Genomic DNA, 15,233 nt, shown 5'->3' with positions numbered 1-15,233 from the left:
CCACACCCTCTCCAGCATTTATTGCATGTAGACGTTTGGGTAGCAGCCATTCTGACTGGTGTGAAATGGTATCTCATTGTGGTTTTGATTTGCATTTCTCTGATGATGAGGGATGTTGAGCATTTTTTCATGTGTTTGTTAGCCATCTTTATGTCTTCTTTGGAGAAATGTCTGTTTAGTTCATTGGCCCATTTTTTTATTGGATCACTTATTTTTCTGGAATTGAGCTGCAGGAGCTGCTTGTATATTTTTGAGATTAATCTTTTATCAGTTGCTTCATTTGCTATTATTTTCTCCCATTCTGAAGGCTGTCTTTTCACCTTGTTTATAGTTTCCTTTGCTGTGCAGAAGCTTTTGATTTTAATTAGGTCCCATTTGTTTATTTTTGCTTTTATTTCCAATATTCAGGGAGGTGGGTCTTGGAGGATCCTGCTGTGATTTATGTCGGAGAGTGTTTTGCCTATACATTTAGCTCTCTAATCCATTTTGAGTTTATTTTGGTGTATGGTGTTAGGAAGTGTTGTAGTTTCATTCTTTTACAAGTGGCTGACCAGTTTTCCCAGCACCACTTGTTAAAGAGACTGTCTTTTCTCAATTTTATATTCTTGCCTCCTTTGTCAAAGATAAGGTGTCCATAGGTGCGTGGATTTATCTCTGGGCTTTCTATTTTGTTCCATTGATCTATATTTCTGTCTTTATGCCAGTACCATACTGTCTTGATGACTGTGGCTTTGTAGTAGAGCCTGAAGTCCGGCAGGTTAATTCCCCCAGTTCCATTTTTCTTCCTCAAGATTGCTTTGACTATTCGAGGTTTTTTGTATTTCCATACAAATTGTGAGATTAAATTGTTCAAGTTCTGTGAAGAATATTGTTGGTAGCTTGATAGGGATTGCGTTGAATGTATAAATTACTTTGGGTAGTATACTCATTTTCACAATATTTATTCTTCCAATCCATGAACACGGTATATTTCTCCATCTATTAGTGTCCTCTTTGATTACTTTCACCAGTGTTTTATAGTTTTCTATGTACAAGTCTTTTGTTTCCTTAGGTAGATATATTCCTAAGTATTTAATTCTTTTCGTTGCAACAGTGAATGGAATAGTTTCCTTAATTTCTCTTTCTATTTTCTCATTATTAGTGTATAGGAATGCAAGGGATTTCTGTGTGTTGATTTTATATCCTGCAACTTTACTGTATTCATTGATTAGCTCTAGTAGTTTTCTGGTAGAGTCTTTAGGGTTTTCTGTGTAGCGGATCATGTCATCAGCGAACAGTGAAAGTTTTACTTCTTCTTTTCCAATTTGTATTCCTTTTATGTCTTTTTCTGCTTTGATTGCTGTAGCCAAAACTTCCAGAACTATGTTGAATAGTAGTGGTGAGAGTGGGCACCCTTGTCTTGTTCCTGACTTTAGGGGAAATGCTTTCAGTTTTTCACCATTGAGGATAATGTTTGCTGTGGGTTAGTCATATATATCTTTTATTATGTTGAGATATGTCCCTTCTATTCCCACTTTCTGGAGGGTTTTGATCATAAATGGATGTTGAATTTTGTCGAAGGCTTTCTCTGCATCTATTGAGATAATCTTATGATTTTTATTTTTCAGTTTGTTCATGTGGTGTATTACGTTGATTGATTGGCGGATATTGAAGAATCCTTGCATTCCTGGGATAAAGCCCACTTGGTCATGATGTATGAAGGAGAAATTTTGATGTTGTTCTATAGAGGCATCTTATCTCCTGCATTAACAGTCTAAAGTTTGCATCGTAGCCCCCAAGTCTGGCCTTGTTCTTTGGTGGTCATGCATCTGTGATGATGGGTTCTATGGTTTGATGGGGGCTGTGCCCAGTAGGGTCTGAAGCAGTTACTTAGGACACTGAAGGAAAAAAAAAAGAAACACGAGAAAACCATGGAGTTGTTGACTGTTACCAGTTGCTACACCTTGAGAGACGTTAGGACCTAGACACAAATGAGAGAAATAGGCATATTCTATTTTTTTTTAAATACAAAAGTGATCTCTCTTTAAAAAAAGTATTTATTTAGTTGGCCACACTGGGTCTTAGTTGCAGCATGTGGAATCTTTAGTTGCAGCATACAAACTCTTAACTGTGGCATGTGGTTTCTACTTCCCTGACCAGGGATGGAACCCATGCCCCCTGCACTGGGTGCTCAGAATATTAGCAACTAGGTCACCATTTACTTATTTATTTGTAATAAAAAATCTATTTTTTGGCTATGGTGGGTCTTTGCTGCTGCATGTGGGCTTTCTCTAGTTGCAGTTAGCAGGGGCTACTCTTTGTCATGTGTAGGCTTCTCATTGTGGTGGCTTCTCTTGTTTCAAAGCACAGGCTGTAGCTGCTCAGGTTTCAGTAGTTGCAGCACATGGATTCCGTAGTTGTGGCTCACAGGCTCTAGAGGGCTGGCTCAGTGGTCATGTTGCATGGGCTTAGTTGCTCTGCAGCATGTGGGATCTTCCCAGACCAGGGATCGAACTGGTATTCGATATTGCAAGGCATATTCTTAACAATTGCACCACCAGGGAAGCTCCACCATTTATTTTTAATTATGGAATCAACATATGAGTAGTGGTGGGCCATTATAGAATCAGCCCCTTGAAACCTTAAATTCTTTTTTTTTTAAATAATTTTTATTTAATAAATGGTACAAAGCAGAATGCCAAAAACATTAACAGTTAAAAATTTTTTGAAACCTTAAATTCTTACTACTGTTTAGCAACTGTGCTTTACCACCTTTCCTATCGTGTTGACTTGCGTACAGTTAGTGCATTGTTTTGGTCACAGGCAGAATTGTTTAATTTAACATGTCTGATTTGATTTGAAAATGCCAAATGTAGCTTACTCTGTTTTGTGAGTTTCTCTCTACTAAGAGAAGGCTACACTGTATCTTGAGAAAGGAGGATTGTATCTGTAAGCTTGCACACATATACTCATAGAGGCAAGTGGTGAGGTCTGGTTTGGGAGGGCCATGCTCCTTGTATGGCTCAGTGGTAAAGAATCTGCATGCAATGCCGGAGACACAGGAGACAGAGGTTTGATCCTTGGGTAGGGAAGATTCCCTGGAGGAGGAAATGGCTACCCACTCCAGTGTTCTTGCTGGAGAATCCCCATGGACACTGGAGCCTGGTGGGCTACAGTCCATGGAATTGCAAAAAGCCAGACATGACTGAGCGTCTTAATACATGCTGCTGCTGCTGCTGCGTCACTTCAGTCGTGTCCGACTCTGTGTGACCCCATAGACAGAAGCCCACCAGGCTCCCCAATACATATACCTCATATTAATGGAAGAGGCGGGTTTCCAAGTAAAACTTCCTGGGAAATGGAAATTGAGTGTGCAGGAAAGATGGTGCTGGATAATACAAAATACTTGGTCAGATCAAGTGTGCTGCATAATGTTTGATTTGATTTTCATTTTTTCACTTTATCAGGCTTCTGTTGAAAAGTTCACTCCCTTCTGTTAAGGAGTTTACACCCCAAAAGATTAGACTGTAGATTTGGCCAGGTTTGTGTGAGTCAATCCTGGGTAGATGTGTGTGCTGTTTTCAGTTTACGACTGTGTCTCTCATTGGCCTTTTGTGCAGGAGGTATGAGGCACGAATATTATCAGTGGTTTATTAGGCTAGCATCATGTATAATGGCATATGGAAATTCTTCTACTTAGAGACATGGAGAGAAAACGTTTGCTGTTTTACTCGCAGATAACTCAGTGCTTTCGTTTTTATCTCTTTGTAGCTTTGAAGCTCAGCACAGAAGGGAAATCCATTGAGAACAGTCTGTAAAGGTAAGTGTATTTATTACATGGCCTTGACAAACATTGCCTTTACAACATTGATTTTTCTTTTATTCAGAGATTTAAACACTTGGATTAAAGATATAGCTGACAGGACAACTTCCTTAACCACCTGCTTGTCCTCCCTCACAGGCAAAAGTGCTGAGCAATAGTTAGAAGGGAGAAGGAGGAAATAAAATGATGTGCTGAGGGTAGCCAAATGCAATTGTCTGCTTGCTGACTTTTGCTTTCTTCTCAGCAGTTAAGACATTCCAATGGTGCTAAGTTTACTAAGATTAATGCTAGATGGAAAAAGAATGCACTCGTACCACTTCTGGTCAATAGTTAAATAAAACCAGCTGGCCGAATAAAGCATTTAAGATAAAATGCAAAGTGGCATTTCAATTGGGTTGCATGAGATTTATCATGAAAGTCAGATGTGCTGTTGTGTAGAGGAGCTAGTTTTGCCGAAAGTAGAAAGCCAGCCAGTTTGGTGTAGCTAATTTCATTCCTCGCAGTCACTGTGGATGCTAAGTGAGTTACAGGAAATGAACTTCCAAGTTCAAAGCAATGGAGAAAGTACCTACTCAGCCTTCTGTGAAACATTACAATCGAGTTTGTTTTTACATGGAAAAATGTAATTGTTTCTTCTTTCCTAGGTATATTTATAAGCGTACTTCTGTACAGCATTGTTCTTTGATTCATTGTTTAATTTCTGTTCTGCATGAAGTATTTTAATTTAAAGAATTCATTCTGGGGAATTATAGGGCTGCAGTTTCATCAAGAGTCTTTGGTGGCCAGGGTGAAATATGCCATAATTTTACATTTGTTTTCATCATCAATTATGTTTTTGACAATTATAGGTTTTTTCCTGTCATTTTTATTACAGCAATCATGACCGTGACCACTTTAGTTCAAGTTGGAAAAGCCATTTTGATTTACCTTATACTTTAAGTTATTCCTAACTTTGTGACAAATCTACTTCTGGAGCTGATTTTTAAATGTTTATTTTGAGAGCAATTTTACAGGGAAATTGGAGAAAATCCCTTTGGAATAATCAAAACGTGAGCTATAAAAATACTGTTTTGAGGGTTTGTTTGCATTGGGATGACTAAACTCAAATGCATGACAGCTGGTTGGCTTGGGATTTTTCTGTAATGGTTGGCCACCAGTGAAGAAAAAAATATCTTAAGGGTTCAGTTCAGTTCAGTTCAGTCGCTCAGTTGTGTCCGACTCTTTGCGACCCCATGAATCACAGTATGCCAGGCGTCCCTGTCCATCACCAACTCCCGGAGTTCACTCAAACTCATGTCCATTGAGTCGGTGATGCCATCCAGCCATCTCATTCTCTGTTGTCCCTGTCTCCTCCCGCCCCCAATCCCTCCCAGAATCAGAGTCTTGATGATTCTTATTTTCGGCCATGTAACTTACATATTTCTGGACCATTGAGCCACATCTTGGAAAAAAGCCATATTTGATAACTTTTAGAAATAAATTCTCATAAATTGTTGAAGTTAGTGATGCTGTAGCAGCCTTCAGAACCTTGGCAATCTTTAGGTACAGTTATGGTGCTCTCTTTCTTCCTGGAAAATGTTTTCACAATGGTATAGTTTTATTTCCTCTACTCTCAATGAAAACTTTTTGTTATTCTGTTATTCTGGAGTCAAGCGTAGATTTAGTTCTGGTTTGACTTTCATGAGTTATTGGACCACGTGCAAGTTATTCCCCTGCTCTGTGTCTCAGTTTCTTAGTTTGTGAAATGGGGCTAATAATACTATTTTACTCCTAAAGCTGTTGTGTAGATTAAATGAATTATTATGTGTTGAGGGCTTGGAACAGGTCCTGGCCCATGATAAGTACTCAAGAGCTATTAGCTGCTGCTGTTCTTGTGAATATTACTGTCATCATCATCATCATTTGCATCCTTATGAATTTATTCATTAGGTGTTTTGAGGTGTCTCTTCTCTTTGGAAGTGTCAGGGTAACATTTTGAAAATTAGCATGTTGTTACTAAAGAAGGGTGAATTATGCTTTGGCTTTAGGAGTGGAGTGAAAAGATAACTTGTGGTTAATAAGACAAGTGAGGCCTCTGTAAGTAAAAAGTTGAAGTTTTGTAGACATGAGGGTAAACACTGTCTTTGGGTGTGTGTGTGTGGACAACTACTAACTAATATAGTCTTAAGAAGCGAGTGATCTTTTGCTACCTAGTTACACGGAGACATTTTTGAAGAAGACCTTGGAAAGTTTAGAGGACTTCTTTGCTCCTCCCCCTTTTTGTTTTTCAATGTATTTGTTTCCTCCTTTTAACTACATTTTATTTTCTTTTGACATAATTACACTAATTGGAACTGTACTCAGAGACCTTACTCAGGGCCCTGCATTCAGCCTCAGGATAGGTGCATGACCACAAGCTTGGGTAAATGGGTGCTTCCTCTCTGGAAGTTGAATCTTGAGCTAAAGGATTCTCCTTTCTCCCAGGGGGCATTCTGCCCTGACAGTACCTCCCATGAGACCACTGGAGCCATTCCCATTTCCTAGCTTCCACTTCTGTCTTGGTCACTGATGCTCTCTCACCCTTATTTTCCAGTCTTTCATGGATTTGCTGAGCCTCAAATTTCTTTCCTGTAATCCTACTTACATTAGTCATTTGGTTTCTGTTGCTTGCAGTCACAGAACTAAGTGATAGGGTACTTTACACATTAGGGAGTTAAATTTGGAATAAATGGGGCATGATTATAAGTTTATAGTTAAAATACGGAGAAGGCAATGGCAAGCCACTCCAGTACTCTTGCCTAGAAAATCCCATGGACGGAGGAGCCTGGTAGACTGCAGTCTGTGGGGTCGCTAAGGGTCGGACATGACTGAGCGGCTTCACTTCACCAGTCACTACTTTCTTCCATCATGTATAAAAAGCTGAACATTTTGCAGTAGATTAGATAAGGTGAAGAGTTCTCAATTATTTCAAAAATGGGCTGTTTTGCTGGACTCTTCACTAATCTTGTATTTGGTAAAAAGAAATCACTTTTGGCTGCTTATCAAGCTGTCAAAGGATATGTATGTATGTAGGGGGAGAGTTGGAAATGAGAAGCAAAGAGGTCATCCTTTCAGTTTCCGGGGCCCAGATCTGTTTGTGGCAAGGGGATTGTGAAGGGACCGTGATTTCCTTGTACTTATCCCTGCATCCCAAAACAAAACTCTTTAAATATCTTTTTCTACTTTCCTCTGAAATTTTATTCCTCTTTTGAACACTTCTCTTGCCCTGCTGAACACCTTCTTTTCAATGGTGTGTAAAATGTGATAGAAAACTCAATTACTTAGGTCTCTGACATTACTCGTGATTCCCTGAGAATGGAATGGACAAGTTTGCTCTATTTCCCCTTGAGTCCTGTTTGCTGACTACTCCTCTGTTCTGTGTGGTGCCTAGAACAAATCTGGCTAATGATTTTTTTTCACAGGAACATCAATTTTTCACTCCTACTGTGAATAAATAGCATGGCAGCATTGTGTAGTGGAAAGAGCCTTAGTCGAAGTGTTAGAAAACATGCCTTCTAGTTTGGGCTCTGCTGCTTGCTAGCTTTATGACTTTGGGCAAGAAACCCAACATTTTTTTTTACAGTCTCAGTTTCTTCACCTGTTAAATAGGATAACCTTTATCCTATCTACTGCATAGGGCTTTTCTCACGATAACAATATATGTGAAAGTGCTTAGGAAACTAAAGTGCTGTGTAATATCCATGTATTATTTTTGTTATTATTATGGTATATATATTTATTAAACATTGAAAATTCGAAGGCTTATTTTATGAGACTGAATAGGAAAGGGTTGGGGGAACTAAAAAAGAAAAATAGAAACAAAACTCTGCACAGTGCTTGCACCGGAATTCTGTCTGTGTCTCCAGCTCTCATTCCTCAGAAAGGCTCTGTGTCCCGGGAGCTTAGCTTCTATTGTCAGCATTCCCCAGGCTCCCTTGCTCTCCGGTTTTCTACTGGAGTAGTCCATGGAAGGCACGGGGTGAAAATCCGAGAACGCAAGGTTGAAATATTGTCCCCTGCCTTCCTTGCAGCACTGGCTGTTTTCCTGTAAGGAAGGCCACCAGGGTTCCTGTCAAGGGGCAAGCTTCCGCCTGCAGCGGCAGCTCTTTCCACCATTTGGTAACTGCGCCTTCCCTTTGCCCCTCTAAGTCTGGGGGAGAACAGTTTATTTCTGCTAACCTCAGGTTGCTGGTTGTCTCTTCTTGGTGTCCCTTAACCTTGCCCACACCCTTCATTAAATTCACCTCAGTTACCCCAGGTGAAGGTGCTGTCTTTACCCTGATTTGACCTTGATAGCACAAAGGAACTTCTTTGTATTTCTTTCTGCCATTCTCAATTCAACAAATGTCTTTCTAGGACTTACAGTATGCCAGGGACGTAGTAAATATTTACTTACTATGAACTGGACATTTTGGTGGGACAGTTGGAGGGATTATATCAATCAGTTTTTTAAAAAGCAAGTTTTGGTAAATTAAAAAACTATGTTATTCCTAGTATATAAAGATATCCAGGATTATGTTTATATACATGGTGAATTATCTTTTAAAATCCATTTTTATTTTTATCATAGCAACATGCCTACATTGTTTGGATAAAACAGCACTAAAAAGCAAATATTGAAAAACCACACCCCCTCCTCTTTTAACTTTCCTAAATTGCAACTTTAAACTCTGATACTTCTGGCATTTCTCTCTCTGTTTTGAGTAACATGCTTTTTACGTTTTTTTCCCTGATATATTGAGTTTAGCAGTAGCTCTTTGACACTTCCACTCCTTTGGTCATTACAGCCTCCTAAAATGATTATATTACAATTTTTTGGTTTAAATTGATATAGTGTTTACATTGTTATGTTATTAGAGTTGGTAATGTCTTCTTTAACATATAACCTTTTGTCTTCCTTGGACTTAACATATGCTTTAAAAACATTGGTTACCTTATGAGGTAGGTAGTAATGGCATTTCTGTTTTATGGTTGTCAAAACTGAGGAAGTCTTAAGTATTTGCCTAGAGTCACACAGCTAATAAGTGTTAGGTTTGGAATTAGACTCCAGCTAGTCTGCCTACAAAGCCTGCATTCCTAATCATGACATTATTTACAAACACTGTCAGGTCAGCTGTAATCCTAATGGCTACATTAAAAAAACAAAAAAAAACCAACCAACCCCAAACCAATAAAATCAGACTTGAGTTCTATCTTCTGAGCTTCAGATTCAGTAGTTCTGGGGAGGGGATCAAGAATCTGTATTTTTAAAATACAGATTCCATTTGATTCCATTGACCAGGTTTTGAGAGCTTCAGTTGTATGATCCTACCATTATCGTAATCACCTTCATGACCATCATGACCATCAACATCACCATTTCCACCAGCATTACCACCACCTCCATCAGCAGCAACAAATGACAGTTTTGCACAGTGCTGTCAGTAGCTGAGTAGAAATTCTGTATCCAAAAAAGCAGCTGTTTTTTGACCTCTTAGGTGAGATCACACTGGTGGGTGATTCAGGTAACGGTTTATCCAGTCATTTTTAAGTTTGGCAAGTGCTCTGGGAAGAACTGTGCCCATAGAAGTGGACAAGGTAATTTATTTTCAGCTCAGCTGTTTATTGCTTTATCTGTTATAATGGCCATGAGAATATTGTTCCTGTACTTAACCCTGACCTTAAAGGGACTCCTTTTTTTTTTTTTCCTGAGAGTTCCCAGTGGTGACATCTGGAGAAATACAAAGCTCAAATAAAGGAGAATTTTTGATGTCTTTGTTCTGTTTGATTTCCATGCTCCCCATCTCCCTGATGCTTGTGGCATTTCTTGTTTATCTGGCAGGAGAGAAGCAGTAAAATTCAGCCTGGGGTTTTCTCATCCCTAGGTGTGAAATTATTTCAGAACTATAATAATAATACTTTGCATTTCTACAGTTCTTTTACTTGAAGATCTAAAAGTGTTAATAGAGCTTCCCAGCACCCTCTGAGTTAGGTAAGTATTATTAGAGAAGATTTTCTCCAAGAACATTTTCACTTCCTGTCCCATGTGTGACTTGAAAATGCTTTTGTGTTATTTGGGAATCTCAAACCATATAAAGTGCCTGGCATCTAGGGCACTTCTTTTCTCTATATTTAATTTTCATTAATTCTCAGCACACTGAGGGAAATATAGTCATTTCTCATGAGTGGGTGTGGCATTATTTAGAGAAAATTAAAATAAAAGTGTTCTTTTATTGCCTGGTATTTGGACATTTTGAAAATGTTCTGTAGTATTCATCAGCTATGGAACTGTCTATGTCACAGTTAATTTTCCTTTTTTAGGTAGCAGGACTTGTAATATATTGAACTTGGCCTGATAGTATGGTGTCCTTCGAGAGCTCATGACATGTCAAGCCAGTTAAAAATACAAACCTGGTCTGCATTCTGAGTTAAAGGTGTAATTTTTTTGTTTTGAATGTTACATGCATGAGTTTTAATCAGTAGTGTTTAGGGTTTCGGCTCACTTAGAGTCACTGATGCAGAGGTGCTGCATGTCTGCCCTTGCACAGAACAGTCAGGAGAAGCCCTTCTAATCCTTAGTCCACACTGGGCACCCTGGGAAGCTCTTTGTCTGTGCAGTATCAGGTGACCCTGCTTTCAATGCAAAGGCCATAGACATAGGATCTTTCACTGTGTCTTCAGGGCTTCAGTATTTATTTTCCCAGCATCCTCAAACAATTCCTACTGAAAGGTCTTATCACTTCTCTACATTTTCTGTTAGGAAACAGGGTACCAACCTTCACTACTTGAAGGAACTGGAAAACCTCTAGCCTCTCCTCAGTCTTGAGAGAGTTTGATTTTATGGAAATAAGATCAAAGGAAACAAAACAGTTTAAATGAAATAGAACAATCAAAATTTGGCTTTATCCCTGTCTTTTCTGCTGGTATCTAGCACCATAAATTTAGGCTTTTGTGAAAAAAAAAAAAAAAACTAGTGAAGGTTGGAGTTTTAAAGATTAGAGAATACTTAGTGCTTTCTGCTTTTGGATATGCCCCCAGTGCAGAATACAGTCTGTTGAAGTTCTTGAGATGAGAAAGGGAAGAATATACACAGGAGGGATAACAAAATGCGCAAATTGATCTCTTTAAATTATGCTGCCCCAAATTTGCCACTGAGACAAGGTGATGCGTCAGCATTCACGGAGTGCTTTATGACTCATGATGGAGAGAGTGTGTCGGAGGACCACAGGGTTAATACTTTCCCTGGCATCTCAGTTGTCTTCCTTTTGGGGAAAAGTTCACTTAAGACCCATCATCTGAAGATTTGGAGGGATGTGGGCAGAATTATGAATCTCTAGACTATTTTCTCCAGAGGCGTTTGCTCAAAGGAGGTCACATTAATTTGCTGCTAATTATATGAAGCTCGATTTATCGGTGAAGATGGTTTTGGCAGCAAATAATCAAAAAGTCTACTCAAAAGGGTTTAAACAATAAGGGGATTTAAAAAAAGAAGCTAACTATCCTCTCCATGTCTACCTGCTGAGCCCTATGGATGTCATGATTGATGGGAAGGCATTACAGAACGCTGACTCTGAGTGTCTGGAATCCAACCTCAGTCCACTTTTTCCTGGTGCCAAGCAACTGGGGACCCACCAGGGTGCCTTTGATGGTTGTCACTGTGCAGTAGGGGAAGGATTTTGAGCACTCGGCTGTTGACAGATTGCTGAGCATTGTCAATTATTTTGTGAACCTCTCTACTCGCTTACATTTGAACACAAAATAAAACCCATCAGAATAAAGAAAATGAATTTTCTCAAGGAGCTAAACATCCTGAGGGAGGCAGTTTCAGGTTTTGTTAATTCAGCGGCTCAACAATGTCCTTAAAGCCTTCATTTCTTGCTTTTTTTTTTTCCTCTGCCATCTTCAGTACATTGACTTGGTCCTCAAACTGGCTGCCCTCATGGTTCTAATATGGCTGCTTCATTTTGGGGAGCCATCCCCCAGACAGTAGCATCCACTGGTATAAGAGACTGTCTGTTCTTATAAAGGACTGTCTGTCCTTTTTAAATGCAAGGGCCCTTTCTGGTAACCGCTCCAGCGGGCTTCTCCTCAGGTTGCATTTGGCTGACTGCACCTACCTGCTTCTTCCAAAGTCAGACACTGGCACGTGGGATGGGATTTCCTTGATTGCCTTATAATGGTGCTTTTCAATCTAAGTTTGTTCATGTCATGGTACACATAGAAAATGATAACATTTGGTCAGAACGTTAAGTTAACAGAATAGGCTGCTTACAGCTGGAGGTGACTGGGTGTGTGTAGCGGTGTGTGTGTGTGTGTGTGTGTGTGTGTGTGTGTTGAGGGTGTGGGTGGGGATTCTGGCTGACCTGACTTTTCCTGCCTGGCTGCCCTAGGGACTAAAGGGGTGGATATCTGAGTAGCTATAACCCATTTTCTGGTTTCAACTAATCAGGATTTACTCCTGAGTGGGATAATCTCATCTTGCCTAGGTACTTGGCTTTGTGGAGCTATGACACCCCCATAAAATTAGGGTTTTAACTTTCCAATATTCTGGGAGGTGGGTCATGGAGGATCCTGCTGTGATTTATGTCGGAGAGTGAAAAAACACTTTTTAGAATGGCAATCCATATCTTTCCCCCACCCCCGCCCCAGGTTTATTTAAAAATAATTGACATCACAGATAATTTTAAGGCATATAGCAGGATGGTTTGATTTACATATACTTTGAAATGATTATCACAGTAGGTTCAGCTAACACTTATCTTCTCAATAAAAAGGAAAAAAAAGAAAAATTCTCCTTGTGATGAGAACTTTAAGATTTACTCTCTTAATTTTCCTGTGTATTGTACAGCAGTGTTATCTGTGTTCATCATGTTGTACGTTGTATCTCTAGTACTAATTTATAACTGGAAGTTTGTACCTGTGACCATCATCCTCCAATTCCTCCTCTCCCCCAATCTGTCACCTCTAATAGTCACAAGTCTGGTTCCTATTTCTATGAGTTTTATTTTTTTTAAGATTGCATATATAAGTGAAATCATACAGCATTTTTATTTCTCTCTCTGACTTGTTTCATTAGCAATAATGCCTTCAAGTTCCATCCATGGTGTTGCAAATGGTAGGATTTTCAATTTTTTTTATGACTGAATAATATTTTATTGTATAAATATACCATATATCCTGGGTGGGCACTTAAATTGTTACCATGTCTTGGGTATTATAAATAATGCTTCTTTGAAAATCAGGGTGAAGATATTTTTTCAAGTTAGTATTTTTGTTTCCTTTGGATATATTTCCAAAAGTAATATTCCTACATCATAGTAGGTCAATTTTAATTATTTTCAGGCTTCTTCATACTGTTTTCTATAATGGTTATACCAATTTAAAATCCCACCAATAGTACCCAAGTGTACCCTTTTTTTCTACATGCATGTTAGCATGTATTATTGTTCATCTTTTTGATAATGTCCATTCTAACATGTGTGAGGTGATGTTTCGTGGTTTTTATTTGCATTTTCCTAATGACTAGTAATGCCATGCATCTTTTCAAGTACCCATTGGCCTTTTGTATATCTTCTTTGGGGAAATATCTGTTCAGTTCCCTTGCCTGTTTTTTAATTAGTTTGTTTGACTTTTGCATTTGAATTATATAAACTCTTTTTTATATTTTGGATATTAAACCTAATCAGATATATGGTTTGCGAATAGTTTTTCCCATGTAGTAGGTTGTCTTTCTTTTTCTTGATGGTTTCTTTTGCTGTGCAGAAACACTTTTGTTTGGTGTATTCTCACTTGCTTATTTTTTATTTTGTTGCTTATACATTAGATATTTTTATTTTTATTTTTTTTTTACGTTAGATTTCATATCTAAAAAAAATCATTAATACAACTCGTGTAAAGGAGCTTTGTTCCTATGTTTTCTTCTAGCAGTTTCATTATTTCAGGTTTTACATCTAAGTCTTAAGTCCATTTTGAGTTGATTTTTGTGGATTGTATAAGATATGGGTTCAGTTTCATTCTTATACATGTGTATTATCCTGTCTGCATTTATTGAAGAGATTGTCTTCTCCATTGAGTATTTTTGGCTCCCTTGTCAGATATCAATATTAGTTTTCCATATATGCTTGGATTTATTTCTGGGCTCTAAATTCTTTTCCATTGATCTACTTTTATGACCAATACCATAAAAACAACTGTTTTGATGACTTTAGCTGTATAGTATAGCTTGAAATCAGGAAGAAATTTGCTATGTGGCAGCAATTATTTACATAGCGTTTACATTGTGTTAGGTATTTTAAGTAATGTAGAATTGATTTAAAGTATCAGTACATGGGAAGATGTGTGTAGGTAATATGCAAATACTGTGACCACCTCATGCAAAGAGTTGACTCACTGGAGAAGACTCTGATGCTGGGAGGGATTGGGGGCAGGAGCAGAAGGGGATGACAGAGGATGAGATGGTTGGATGGCATCACCGACTCAATGGAATTGAGTTTGAGCGAACTGTGGGAGTTGGTGATGGACAGGGAGGCCTGGTATGCTGTGATTCATGGGGTCGCAAAAAGTCAGACACAACTGAGCGACTGAACTGAACTGAACTGATGCCATTTTAAACCCATTTATTAACCCATTTAAAAATGGGTTATTTTTATTTATGGCAAAGAATTGATACTTTTGGACTGTGATGTTGGAGAAGACTCTTGAGAGTCCCTTGGACTGCATGGAGATCCAACCAGTCCATCCTGAAGGAAATCAGTCCTGAATATTCATTAGAAGGACTGATGTTGAAGCAGAAACTCCAATACTTTGGCTACCTGATGTGAAGAACTGACTCATTTTAAAAGACCCTGATGCTGAGAAAGATTGAAGGCGGGAGGATAAGGGGACGACAAAGGATGAGATGGTTGGATGGCATCACTGACTCAATGGACATGAGTTTGAGTAAACTCTGGGAGTTGGTAATGGATGGGGAGGACTGGCATGCTGCAGTCCATGGGGTCGCAGAGTTGGACACGACTGAGCGACTGAACTGAACTGAAACCGTTTTATATAAGGGACTTCAGTGTCCTTGGATTTTGCTATCCTTGCAAGTGTCCTGAAACCAATTCCCTGTGGATACTGGGGGACAGCGGTATAACTATCTCTGTTTTATTTTGCTTTTTTATAGTTACCAGTTTCTTGAAATGTTTTTTCTGTTTTATTTTTCCATTCTTAGTCTATGAATGTTTTAAAGACTAAAGTGAGCCTTTTGAAGGCATCATATTGTTAGATCTTGTTTTTATCCATTCAGCCATTCTGTGTCTTTTAACTGGAGAATTTAATTCATTTATGTTTAAAGTAATTATTGATAAGTAAGGACCTATTGCCATTTTGTTCATTGTTTTCTGGTCGTTTTGTAGATTCATTGCTCCTTGTTTCTTATTCTGATTTTTTTTTT

General features: G+C 38.6%; 1 protein-coding gene across 2 annotated transcripts in view; it reads left to right on the top strand.

The window, feature by feature from the left end:
- FHIT (fragile histidine triad diadenosine triphosphatase) overlaps positions 1-15,233 on the top strand; it is a 1,558,201-nt gene that overhangs the window by 38,879 nt on the left and 1,504,089 nt on the right. For both annotated transcript variants that reach the window (XM_055414232.2, XM_055414233.2), the window contains exon 2: positions 3,751-3,799. The gene's annotated coding sequence lies outside the window, so the exon portion shown is untranslated. The remainder of the gene's footprint in view (positions 1-3,750; positions 3,800-15,233) is intronic.

Source organism: Moschus berezovskii, chromosome 24, assembly GCF_049115385.1.
Source record: "Moschus berezovskii isolate FMDL1 chromosome 24, NW_MosBer_1.0, whole genome shotgun sequence".
Lineage (NCBI taxonomy): Eukaryota > Metazoa > Chordata > Mammalia > Artiodactyla > Moschidae > Moschus > Moschus berezovskii.
Note: the sequence above shows the minus strand (reverse complement) of the source record. Positions and strands in the feature narration are given on the sequence as shown.